Here is a 13377-nt window from a genome sequence, read left to right as displayed (position 1 = left end):
AGACACAAGAGAAATTGTAAGTGACCAGCATGGGCACAAAGCCAAAGAACCACTCGGGGATACAAAAGGAAATGCTATTGGATTTTTGGAGCTACTGCTCAGAGAAAATGACAGATGTACAGTGAACACAAGTTGTACTCACTTTCACACAGTAATCGTGTTTCTAAAATGCCTTGTATAAATCAAAGGGATGCTAGGCAAATATCTTAACTGCATTAAGGTAGCTTAGCATGTAACAGACTCTTGAAGATAATCAATTTTGCAAAGAAAATAATGTTTTTTTCTAGTAAGAGCAGACAACTCCTTAGTTTAGGATGTCATGTTTACCTGCAAAACACTTTTTACACTTTTACCAGAGCGAGGGCAGACCCACACACAGTGATAAAACATGTGTGATCTGCTCTGCTTATGTGAAACCTGGGGCACATGCATTTGCAGAGAGCAGTCTAGGGCAAGGAGATAACAAAAAGTCTATTAGTTGAGAGAAAGACCAGAGTTCACAAATATGAATTTTAGCTTTGGTACAAATCATTCAGATTAAAAGTACACTGACAACATCAGTTTAGGGCATACAGTCATTATGAGAGAATTTTATTGTGGGATATGAAGGTCTTGGTCCCCGGTGCTGTTACGTCCATGGCAGATGTTTTCTGACACCAATTAAATTCTAGACTCTAATAATTTATTGTGGAAGAGGACGGGTCGCTAGGACGGTACATGCTGTTTCTCCCATACCTCTCCTACTCCATCCTATTGAATGCATGGGCAAAGCAAAAATAAAAGCGTTAGTTTGAATTTAGAATGTGGGTGCCTCCCCACCCCGCAAGATGTGCTGTAGCTGCTTTTCACCCTTTTTTCTAGAGGTGTGTTGGATGTGTTTATTCCTGTAGCAGATCCATGATGGCTCCTGCAATACAGCACACGAGATTTATCTGAGATAACATAAGTCTCAAAGAGGTGTAATCTTAGAAGGTGTGTGAAAATGGAGGATGGCAAGTGCTAACTACATAGTTAATCTTCCTACAGATTATGTGGTAAGTACACTTAATGGGTCCAACAGTAATTACTCTGTCACCCCTGTGATGGGCTTAGAGGATAAAATAAAGCCATCATATATTTACCTTGTAATTGTGCAGCACTTACTATGCATTCACCGCACCCTAATATAGTACTTATATTATCAAATGAGTAATACTAACCACACAAGGAAAGTGAATTCATTTTCAACAGTTAGTGGACTGTAAAATAGGGTGCTACCAAATTAGAGAGTGAACGAGGAAATCAAGCAGAACTGGTTCAGTAATAGGGCAATAAACACATAAAAATAATTCTCAAGGGAGAATACAACCATCAAAAAAAAAACAGCATCTGAAAGGTCAGAGGTTTATCAGATACATTTAATAACCATAATAGCATGGTGCCCGCTGAGAAACAGGGTGTGATTTAAACTTCCATTCCAGCTTCATGATGATTCAAATGTGAGAGAGACAGGAATGGAGCCTACTTCTCCAACCACTCATAACCATGGCTGAGATGATAAACGTCAGCCTCAGTTTCCACGTGTGCCTCTGTCATGTGTGGTAAGAAGGAGGGCAGCTATCATTCTTAAGCTCCCACCTTCCCTCTACTCAATTAAGTGTCTTGGAGGGAATAATTATTCCCAGAGCAGACAGAGGACACAGAACACAGCAGATGCATCATGCCAGTGTATGGGAAGCAGTGAGGGAACTTTGGATTGAAACCAACTAGCATTTTTCCTCCCTTTCCTCCAGTTCCTTGGGCACTGCTGACTGATGACACTCTCACCTTAAAAGGTGTAGCTGGGGAGAACACACCTGCTCAGCAAATGAGCACATACAGAGAAACAGCCTGGCAGTGTGCAGAATGCAGCTCCTTTGTTGCTGAGTTGACAAAGTAGAGACAAAGACATCCTCAGTTTTCCAGGTACTAAAATAGGAAGGACCAGAAGCCAGGAGGATGACCAGGGCAAGACGCCTGGGCTGGAAATGGATTCAGTGGCAGTGAACATCCTAAGACAAAACCAAACAGCAGGAACAAGTTGTCTTTGTTCCCCTGGATTGCCATTTTGTCTTTTATGTTTCACTCCCTCCCTACCAGGTAACCAGAATTCTCATTCTCCCTCCAGATATAGATCCTGCTTTTAGGAATAACCCTATGTATGCCTGCAGACCAAAGTATCAATGTTTGATATGGCTCAGTGTGTTTTCTCTCCCAGGAACATTTGTAGAATCCATTTGACTTAAAGGAATAAAATACTAAATTATAAAATTTTAAAAATGAGTAGAGGAACTTCAGGGACAGGGTAGGGAAAGAAAGCCAGTGCATGGCGAGCACTGGCTCCCTAAGGCTCAACCTGACACTGGGATGGCTTGATCTACAAGCTAAGCAGCAGAGGAAAGGGATGCCTATAGAGAGATAAGCAAAATGGGAATTATTTTACAGAACAATTTGTCCTGGGAATTATAAAATTCAGCTTACAATAATTTCACTAATTCAACAAACATTTATTGAGGGGCAGCAATGAGGATGCATGGATGAATTAACACGTGGCTCATATTCTCAGTCATTTCTTGTCTAAAGGTGGTAAGGACAAGGTAGTGATGAGATCTGGGTACTTCAAGTGCAGCCACAGAGGTATACACGAGTCCTCAAAGCCACATTTTACACTTCAGGAGATAGAACCAGACTTTACCCACAGCTCACATTCTTCTACAGTTGGGTCACTGTGCTTCTTTCTTCTTTCTTTTCTTTTTTACCCTTCTCTCTTCGATCTACCTGGTTGTACTTCACCTCATTCTTTTTCCTCTTCCCACCCACACCTCCATCCCATTGTTTTCTGATCTTTCTTTCCAAGAGTACACAGTGGCTTTCTTTGTAAAGATTTCTGTGTGTTTACAAAAGTTGAAGTGATTCTCTTTCATGTGTTCAGTACTGGCCCCAAGGTTTAGTTCTAGATTTTTTACCCTGACTTCATGAGAGAAGGGAGAAAGTCATGTGTGTGTGTGTGTGTGTGTGTGTGTGTGTGTATAAGCACATGTGCACGTAAGCAGTGCCCCTGAAGAATCATCACACGCACACAAGAACACACTCAACTCCCTAAAGAACCTTGGAAGCCTCCGCCCCTTATTCCTGGGAGAATTGCTCCAGCCACAGGACCGCAAGGTGCAGTCACTTCCGGGGGACTGGCAACTTTTCCCATGACCATTCCTGCGCTCAGCCTTTCAGCCCTTTATTGCATTGTCATTCATCCCAAGTGCAATTGTAATTGATATCTCTGCTAGATTGGACACTTGCTAACAAAAGGCCGTATGTAGTGGTCAGTGTAACATATACCCCCCGACCCCTACTCCACTAGGCATCTAGACCCTAGCCCTCTCCATCTACCCATCAGTCAGGGTACCCAGTGCAAAGTCTTCCTCTCCCATGAAGGTGATCCTGTCCTGGACAATCCAGCCAGTGCTGCCGCCCTATGGTCTTCTGAACAACTTGTATCACTTGTACTTCCTAGATCTCATTTTGGGTTGTGTTTTTTATTGTTAATTTTCCAAACGCCAGTGAGTTGCTTTGTTTTCCCTAACTGCCTCAAACTCTTCAAAAGCTACAATATCTCTATAACTTCCCAGGGAAACTTGCCAATCATCATGAACAGCTATTTATTGATTGCCTGCCTGGCCTCCAACTGTGAGAAGAGAAATGTCAAAGAAACCACAGTCTTAGGTTGATTTTAGAACCCCTGCTGCCAGGACTCTCTTTTCATTTACATTTACACATATGTTTATACCTATCCGGTCTCTCAAGTACAGTGTGGCTGGTTTGTTTGCTCAAAGTGATTTTGAACAAAAGCCCTGACTGAGCAGACTATTCTTTTTGTGGGCACAGGATACTTTTCCTTTTCTGTTTCATAAACGAAGCTTTACATATCAATGTGTTACTAATGTCTTTCCTGTTTTCTTCATCCCTATTTTCCTCTCTCCCAAAGTCACAAAAGCTTCAGGCAAAGCTTGGGAGGACTCACCAGGTGGTAGAAAAAATTACTGTCTACAATCTACAGGTATTTTAAAAAAGCCCCCAAACCCCACAAACAATGCAGAGCACTGACTGTGAAATCTCTTGTATTCCAAATTAGTCAGAAACTACTGAGGAATGTGCTCATGGCTGGAAGGGACACAGAGCATCTGCAGAGAAGGCTGAAAAGATTAATCGAGAGCTGGAAACTAGGACCCTGGAGAGGAAATGTTTGTGGGTTCATTTGGCCTGAAGACAAGGGAGCCTTAAAGTGACTTCCTGGTGATCTTGAATACATAAAACGTTGTTATAAGGAGAGAAGAGGACTACCGTCTTTGTAGGTGCTCAGTGACCATTCATTTATGATGAAGCTAGTAACCAACTCTTCACCATCTTTAACAAGAACTGCAAAAGAGGACATGACCTTTTATTATAGCAGTTGGGACTCTGGTTAGATATTACCATGACCTTTTCTACAATGAGGGTTGTTAAAAACCTGAATTGTATTTCTGGGGGAGATTGTGAAATCTCCTTTCAGAAAGTCTCTAAAAGAAAGCACGACTTTACAGTACTCTCCAGTTATCTTATTTTAGTTTTTTGGCCAAAGCGGGGGAGAAGGACTAAATGACCTTTCAAAAACCCTTTGAACTTCACAGTTCAGGGAATGGGTATTAACAAGGTGGATGGCTTTATGCATGATAATCATATCCAGTCATTTATTGTCATTAATGTGTCCAAAGGACTCTGTAGAAGGGCTTTTTAGTTGGTTTTCCTCCTTTTCTTTACATAACTCCCCTCTAAAAATGTATTAATGCCAGCCACTTACTAATGGAAATTTAACTCAATGCTCATGTTACGACCTTAACTATATACCAGATTAGAATCTATGTTGCAGGATTTGGATAAGTGACTGAGAATTAACACAGGAGCGTAGAGAGTACCTTTCCAAACATATGATATTCTGTTTTGTCTCCCATTGGATATTGCAGAATGCCATTGCTCCCATTTCAGAAAAACAAACATACTTGAACTGGTATATATGTAAGAGGAAGTGAATTACTAAGGAATCCATACAGTAAATACAGCACATCCTGAGAAGGGTAAGACAAACAGAAAACGAGGCAACCAGCCATGGAGATGGAATCCCATAGAAGGCCAGGTAACAGGCGCCCCAGGAAGCACCCTCAGCACAGGAGGTGGTGTTGATACAAAGTGCCCTGCCAAAATATTTAATTGCATGCTGAAATATGATGAAACAGAAGTTATTGTTAAAGTTGTTTATATGTGTTGTCATCAAGAAGCAAACATTTTTTTTCCTTTAATTTAATGCATCAGAAAATAGCTTTTAAATAGTTAGCCATGGCCAACCATGCTAAGCAATTTCAATTATATTTGCAATCTTTAGAATCTCGTAATATCTCTGCTTTTCCAATTTCCCAACCTCGAAAATCTCAATTTGCTATTGTAGTTGTTGTTTTACTCTTGTAATTAATGACAATAGTAGCTATATCTTAAAAAGCACTTAGAAGGCACTGTTCTAGGACTTTACATTTATTAACTCATTTTAATCTTCCAACAACCTTCTAAAAATATCTTCATTGAGATGTGTAAACTGAGGTGAGAGAATTACTTGCCTTTCTCAAAGCCTCATGATTGGTAAGTAGGCCAACTGGGACTCAATCCCATGCAGTCTGGCTCCAGAATCAATGCTTTTGGTCACTCTCTATCCAGTTGTTGACCTCTGTCTTCCTGATCACACTGTGTGACTACTCTCAGGAACCACAGTAACTCAGTAACTGAGCACTAACCTTATGCTGAATTCTCTTTCTCTAAGAACTACACAGATGATCACATTCTCATCCTCATAAAGAAAATCTATGAGGTAGGTATTATATATTAATATCTTATTTTACTGATGATGACGCATTGTCAAGTAAGTTAGTAACTTGGAAAATGGCAAAGTCAGGCTTTGAACACATGTCCGTCTTCACTCCCAAGCTGCTTATGACACGGCGTCTCTTCCTTGCGTCTCCTCTCTGCTCTCTCCATACCGGCACCTGGGTTAACTTGCCCTGCTGGAGGAAGTCACTAACTATAGCACTGGCATCATCAAAAAACTGATGCTATGCAACCTCACCCAGGCTTTCCTTGCAACTCAATAATTATTATATTCACATTCTATGGCCAAATTGTGCTTTTCTCACAACAGCTGCTCTGAACTTTGTTCCTTTCCTTCAAGACCCCTACTCCTCACCTGCCCTCTTTCTTGTTGAAAACATGGAGACCATCCTATGTGAGTTCACTCCCCTGCAACTCAAAATTCCTCTGTTCCTTCACCCAATTTTCTTTTCTTTTTTTCTGTTCCCTGAAGAGCTGCCCCATGAGGACCTGGCCTCATTCATTATTCTCTTTTGGTCTTGCATCTTCAAATTTTTCCTCCACAGCTGGGCCTTGCCCCCTGCCTACAAACACAGTCTAGTCTCTCTAATCACCTCTCCCCAAATCCTTCCCCCAACTTACTCTCTCACAAACTTCTCAAACATGCCGTCTTTTTAACATCTACTGATTTCTCAGCTCTTTGTCTACAAGAACTTTAAGCATTTTTTAACATTAAATATTTCTTAATACTTGTTCCATAATCTCCCCAATCAGTTAACACTGTACTGTTAACATAAAAAAGAACAAATAGAAGTAATACATATATAAGATTAGAAAATGTTCTAGGAAGTATAAACAGGTACATATACTATGCAAAAAGCAAGCTTGTCTTCCAACTAACACCTCTCCAAAAGTAGTAACTATTGATAGTACCTTGTGTGCCCTTTCAGAAAAAAAAATATGTAACTGTCCTCCATTTGTTTTTCTTTTCCTTTCTCTACACTAAAGGCTCTATATTATATTTCCTTTACTATACTTTCCTTTAAGAAAATGTACGCTATCTTATCAATCACTTATCAGAACATAATATGCCTACTTCATTCTTTTTTTTGTTTTTTTGAGACAGAGTTTTGCTCTTGTTGCCCAGGGTAGAGTGCAATAGCACAATCTTGGCACACCGCAACTTCCACCTCCTGGGTTCAAGTGATTCTCCTGCTTCAGCCTCCCGAGCAGCTGGAATTACAGGCATGCGCCACCACGCTCGGCTAATTTTGTATTTTTAGTTGAGACTGGGCTTCTCCATGTTGGTCAGGCTGGTCTCAAACTCCCGACCTCAGGTGATCTGCCAGCCTCGGCCTCCCAAAGTGCTGGGATTACAGGCGTGAGCCACTGCGCCTGGCCGGCTTCATTCCTTTTTCATTTGCCTAGCCCATACTCAGGTTGCATGATCACTTATTTAATTACCTCCCTACTGCTACATCATTTGATTGTTTCCATACACTGTAAAGTCTGTATGTGCCTAAACCACTGTTCTCTTGAAGGTCGTTTGCAACTGCATCAACTATAACATTCTTCATCTTATTCTTTACCACTGATCTGCAGCAATAGACAAGAATAGCAAACTTCCTCTTAGAAAAAAACTGCCCCTTAAATTTGATTTTCTTGAAGTTTGACCTGTTCTTTACTGATTGTTTAGTAACTACCCTTCATTCTCCTAGTTCTAAATAGGCAGGCTTTAAAGTTCAGTTCTTGGCCCTTTTTCCTCTCTCTGTTCTCATCTAATTGGATAATCACTCACATACAGACAGGGCCAACGATTTCCTTGATCCTGAACAGTCTTAGATTAACATCTCCTGCCTCATCTTCTCTCTGAAGATCTGATGCCATATTTCCTTCCTGCTCGCTGGGCAAAACCACCTGCATCTTGTGTTCACATCTCACATTTGTCATCTGATTTACAGATTCATCATTATCACTCATTCTTACCTCTTCAAAATATTTTCTTCTCTTGAATTCTCTTTTCTGGTAATGACACCACCAGGGACATGGCTCAAGATCAAAGAGTCATCTCTGAATCTGTTTCCATTCACTCCCTCTTCAAACCATTCTCATATTTGAGTGATTGTGTCTAGTGCCTCTCTCATCTCAATTTCAAAAGGAGACATCCCAGTGGGTATCCACATGGACCAGTCCCCTCCACCCACACCCCCAGTCTTTGATTACTTTGAACCATTTTACCTGCGGATGACTTCCCAAACCCTGTTCTAGTACAGTCACCCCGACACCTTTCATGACTCTGCAGGATGGACTGGATCCACTCCGGGTGGACTTCTTTCACTGCTCAAGACACTTCACGTTCTGCTTACACTACAGTTCATGCTGTTTACCCATTTCTCATCTACGTGAACCCTATTCTTTGGTCAAACCTGACTACTCATTTTTTTCAAGTAGACCATGTACTTTTGCAGACTTTTATTTTTGGCTCCAACTTTTCACCCTCACTGAGAGGCTCTCTCCTCCAATATCTGCTTCAATTCCAACCATCCTTCCAAGGTTGGCAACAAAGGTCGTCTATTTTATAAAATATTTTTGATAGTGCCCATTCAGACATGTTTACAGCTCCTTTTAGTAAGCTAGCCAGATTGAACAAATGAAAGTTTGACACACAGTTAACTCTAAATTTCAGATAAAAAATGAGTAGCTTTAGCACAAGTATTTCCCATGCGATATGTGGGGCATATTTATCCTAAACTTTATTTGATGTTTCTTTGAAAATTGAATGTAATTGGAGGGTCATCTTTGAACTGTAAAAGAACTATGCTTTTGCCAATCAGATGGGGAGACAAAATTGAAACAGAAGACAGAGTCAAAAAGAGCAGAATTTGAACTCTAGCTCTAGAAAAAACTACTTCACTTCATGTCTTATTCTGAAAACTGAAGATATAAACTCTACAAATTTTTAGTTACTGAGAGGTAGAGAGATTCGGCTTGTAGATTCACATTTTTAACAAGCACCCAAGTTATTCTGGTGCTAAAGAACATACTAGTAATAGTTTATCACTTACTTGTGTCTGTGCTTATGTCTGAGGTATTTAATTAACAAACTCCCATCATGTCCATTAAGGGCAAAGTCAGCAAAATCATTGAAAATGGTAGTAAGAAAAGATATATACTTATGCTGGAATAAACATTAGATCATAAAAAATAGAAAATAGTAAAAAAAAATACAAATGTTGCACATATATATGGATTTAATTGATTCACAGTAGGAATGATTCTGAAGGATGAAGCAAGTCAGGCAATTTTCGGAAAGTGCTATATTTATATAATTGAAAATGATCAGCAGGAGATGAGGAAAAATGGACAAAATAGGAAAAAAAGAGTTTGAGACAGTGGTTAGAGCATCAGCTTCAATGCCAGTAGCCTAATGTTAGCTTAGGAGAGCCTAGAAATCTTTTGAGAATTGAAAGGTATGACCAAAGACACAGACAGTTTTGTGGATTCAAGATCCTAATCAAGTCTCCATAGCCTAAAAGAGCATGCTAAGTTGCCAGTGCAGCCCCCACATCCTCTGAGGAATTCTGTACCTGGTGAAGATCATAAAGAATATGGATCAACATGATCTCACTCTGAATGAACCCACTGCATTTTGGGGAAAGGTGCAGAATGGAATTTTCTTCAGTGAGAAGAACATACCTACTTTTCAGACTTTAAGGATGCATTCAGGCCATTGTTTGGTGGAAATGATTTCAAGACGCATGCATTTTGGGCTTTAACCTAGTGTCTGGCACAGAGTAGATGATTATTACAAGAAGTTTCCTTACTTTTCTCAAATCACTTATCTTCTTTCTGCCTTGTATTAAAATTGTAGGGAAGATACATTTCTTGTTTCATGGAGCCAAGATTATTTGTATGGGACAATTGTACAATAAATGTCTTCTACATGAATGAATAAAATTGACTATATTGAAGCAAAATCTTGATTTTCTTTCTTTTTGAAATGGAGTCTCACTCTGTCGTCCAGGCTGGAGTGCAGTGGCGCAATGTTGACTCAATGTAACCTCTGCCTCCTGGGTTCAAGCGATTCTTCTGCCTCAGCCTCCCGAGTAGCTGGGAAAGCAAGCACTTGCCACCACACCTGGCTAATTTTTGTATTTTTAGTAGAGATGGGGTTTCACCATATTGACCAGGCTGGTCTCGAATTCCTGACCTTGTGATCCACCCACCTTGGCCTCCCAAAGTGCTAGGATTACAGGCATGGACAATTTTCTTTTACTTTAACACCAAAAGGTCCAGTGAGAAGTTAGCAGGAAGAATGAAAACCACAGCACAACAAATATTAATTGAATATCTACATGCTAGACTCTGGTAAATTCAACAGGTGTGATGATGAATAAAACTCTGTACTGTATGTCAGATGGCAGGGACTATGTCTAACAGATAGGGAATCCAGACCAGAATAAAGGCAATGAAAATATAGAACAATAACGGGATAGTTTGATACGGAGGCAACTTACAAGAGCAACTAACTCACACTTAGGGTGGTAGGTTGAAGGCCTTGCAGACATGAAATCTAAGTTGAAAACTGAAGGAAGAATAAGTTAAGCAGTTTAAGTGTTAGGATGAGGGAAAGAGACTTAGTCAGAAGTAACAGAACACATAAGGGAAACTAAAGGCCAACATGAGCACCAGGCATTCAAACTGAGGGGCTTTGTTTTGCTGAGGAATACAGCAATGGTGAGAGGGTAGGAAGGAAAATACTTAACGGTAATAAATAAAAGAAAGCTGGGGCCAGCACGGTGGCTCATGTCTGTAATCCCAGCACTTTGGGAGGTTAAGGCAGGCGGATCACCTGAGGTCAGGAGTTCAAGACGGGCCTGGCCAACGTGGTGAAACCCCGTCTTTATTAAAAATACAAAAATTAGCCAGGCGTGGTGGCAGACACCTGTAATCTCAGCTACTTGGGAGGCTGAGGCAGGAGAATCGCTTGAACCCGGGAGGCAGAGGTTGCAGTGAGCCAAGATTGCACCACTGCACTTCAGCCCAGGTGACAGGGCAAGACTTGGTCTCAAAACAAAACAAAACAAAACAAAAACAGAAAGCCGGGACCAGATCATATACATGTTAAGTGCTCTAGACTTCCTTTTAAGAATAATGCTGAGCTACTGAAGAGGCTTAAACAGGAATGTATTGTGATCAGGATTTGTTTTAGATAGATCAGATAAACTGATGCAGGGCAAGACTGGCTACAAAGAGGCAACTCTAGAAATCCTGGTGTGGGAATGAAGATGGCCTGAATTTTTGGACTTTTCTTCTGGGACACCATTTTCCTTTCATTTGGTTTTTCTCTTACTCCTTGAGCTGTTACTTTTCTTTCTTCTCTGTAGTGACTTCTGACCTCCTCTACATCTAAATGTTAATGTCTGTCAGGTTCCGTCCTCAGGTCTTTTCTCTTCTCTATTCATGCCATTATCTAGTGATCTCATCCAACCTAAGGGCTTTAAATATCATCGGGACACTGACAAGCCCCAAATTTATGGTACCAGCCTGCACTTCTCTGACTTCTAGACTGTCTGGCCAATGTCGGCTGTCTACTGAACCTCTCCATTTAAATGTTTAATAGGTAACTCAAACTTAGCATTTATAACACTGAACTCCTGATTCTCCCTCCAGTTTTGCTATGCCAAGTTTTCCCCATACCAGTAATGGCCAACTCCATTCTTCCAGTTGCATAGCCAAAATTTTGGAATCATCCATAACATTTTTCTTTCTCTTGTACTCTACACCCAAAACATCAGAAAATCCTTTTGACTCTGACATCAAAAGACATCCAGAATATGACCCATTTTTACAATTCCTCTTGCTACATAGCTGGCTCAAGCCACAATCATCTTAGAGCTAGATTAAGAGCCTAGGTATTGTAACAGATAATTGTTATAATAGGTCATTGTGATAGATCTCCTTGCTTCTGCCCTGGTTCCCTATAGGTTTACACTCAACATAGCAGTTAAGAGCTTTTCCTTGAATATATTAGGTCATGTCACTCTGAATAAAAGCCCTGAATGGTTTCCCAGCTTCCTCAGAGTGAAAGTCAAAGTCCTTACAGTGACCTATAACAAACTCAAACTATAACAAAACAAAGTTTTCTTCCCTCACCTTGCTTCTCTGACCTTAGCTATTACTATTCTCCACTTCTCATTCTGTTGCAGACATCCTGGTCTCCTTTTGGCCCTCAGAGACTCCAACAAAACTCCCACCTCATAGCATTTGTGTCCTGCTGTTCCCTTTGCCTTGACTGCTCATCCCCAAGCTACCCAGAATGTTTGTTTCCTTGTTTTTCTCCCCTCAGGTCTATTCTTAAACATAACTTATTTTATTTTATTTTGTTTTATTTTTGAGACAGTCTTGCTCTGTTGCCCAGGCTGGAGTGCAGTGGTGCAATCTCGGCTCACTGCAATCTCCACCTCCCGGCTTCAAGTGATTCTCTTGCCTCAGCCTCCCGAGTAGCTGGGATTACAGGTGCACACCATCAAGGCTGGCTAATATTTGTATTTTTAGTAGAGGTGAGGTTTCACCATGTTGACCAGGCTGGTCTCGAACTCCTCACCTCAACTGACCTACCTGTCTAGGCCTCCCCAAATGCTGGGATTACAGGACTCAGCCACCACGTCCAGCTACATAACTTTATTATAGAAACCCCTGAACACTTTACATCAAAAAGCATCACTCACTCTAACCCTTTCAGAGCCCCCCACCCTGCTCTGCTTCTCTTCATAACACTTAATACCATTCAGCACTATGCATTTTCTGGTTTTTTCCTGTCCTTCCTCACTAACACGTAAACTTGATAGAAGGAGAAGCTGTATGTGTTTTGCTCAGTGTTGATTCTCCACCACCCAGAACACCTCCTAGCATAAGGTCAGTGCTCAGCAAGTTGCTGAAGGAAAGAAGGGATGGGTTTGAGCAGAGTGGAGATGGAGATCAGCTCATGAACTTTTGAGATCTAGTAGGTGGCAGAATAGTCAGATTGTGATGAATTGTTGGGTATTGAGCAGGAAAAGGGAGATGAAGGAAATAAGAGGGCTCTAGGAGGCTCTCCAAGTTTCTGCCCTACACACTGAGTTGATGGTATACTGTTCCCTGAAATAGAGAAGATGGGAAAAGGATTTGATTAAGGACAGGGACAGAGAAGGATAATTTCAACTTTGAGGAAGTTGAGATTCAGGTTATTAGGACATATTCAACTGAAGATATCCTGGAGGTAGCTGGCTCTAGAACTATTAACTCAGTTTGCGCTGAACACTCATCTCTGTTAGGTACAAAACTGCATGGAAAGGAGATGAAGAGAGACTGTATAGTATTGAGTTATTTTCCAGGGAAAAGCTAAATCCTTTTCACTCCTTCAGGTGAACTTACCAAACCAGCTGCTACTCAGAAGCTCACAGCCTTTCAGAAAAAGGTATTCTCCAAGCC

General features: G+C 40.9%; 1 protein-coding gene and 1 long non-coding RNA gene across 9 annotated transcripts in view; one reads left to right on the top strand and one right to left on the bottom strand.

The window, feature by feature from the left end:
* UNC5D (unc-5 netrin receptor D) overlaps window positions 1-13377 on the bottom strand; it is a 557242-nt gene that overhangs the window by 74475 nt on the left and 469390 nt on the right. The gene's annotated exons all lie outside the window — the stretch shown is intronic.
* LOC103783682 (uncharacterized) overlaps window positions 1-13377 on the top strand; it is a 62911-nt gene that overhangs the window by 45068 nt on the left and 4466 nt on the right. The gene's annotated exons all lie outside the window — the stretch shown is intronic.

The sequence above is a fragment of the Pan paniscus genome, chromosome 7 (assembly GCF_029289425.2).
Source record: "Pan paniscus chromosome 7, NHGRI_mPanPan1-v2.0_pri, whole genome shotgun sequence".
Classification (NCBI taxonomy): domain Eukaryota; kingdom Metazoa; phylum Chordata; class Mammalia; order Primates; family Hominidae; genus Pan; species Pan paniscus.
This window is presented reverse-complemented; position numbering and strand designations above follow the sequence as displayed.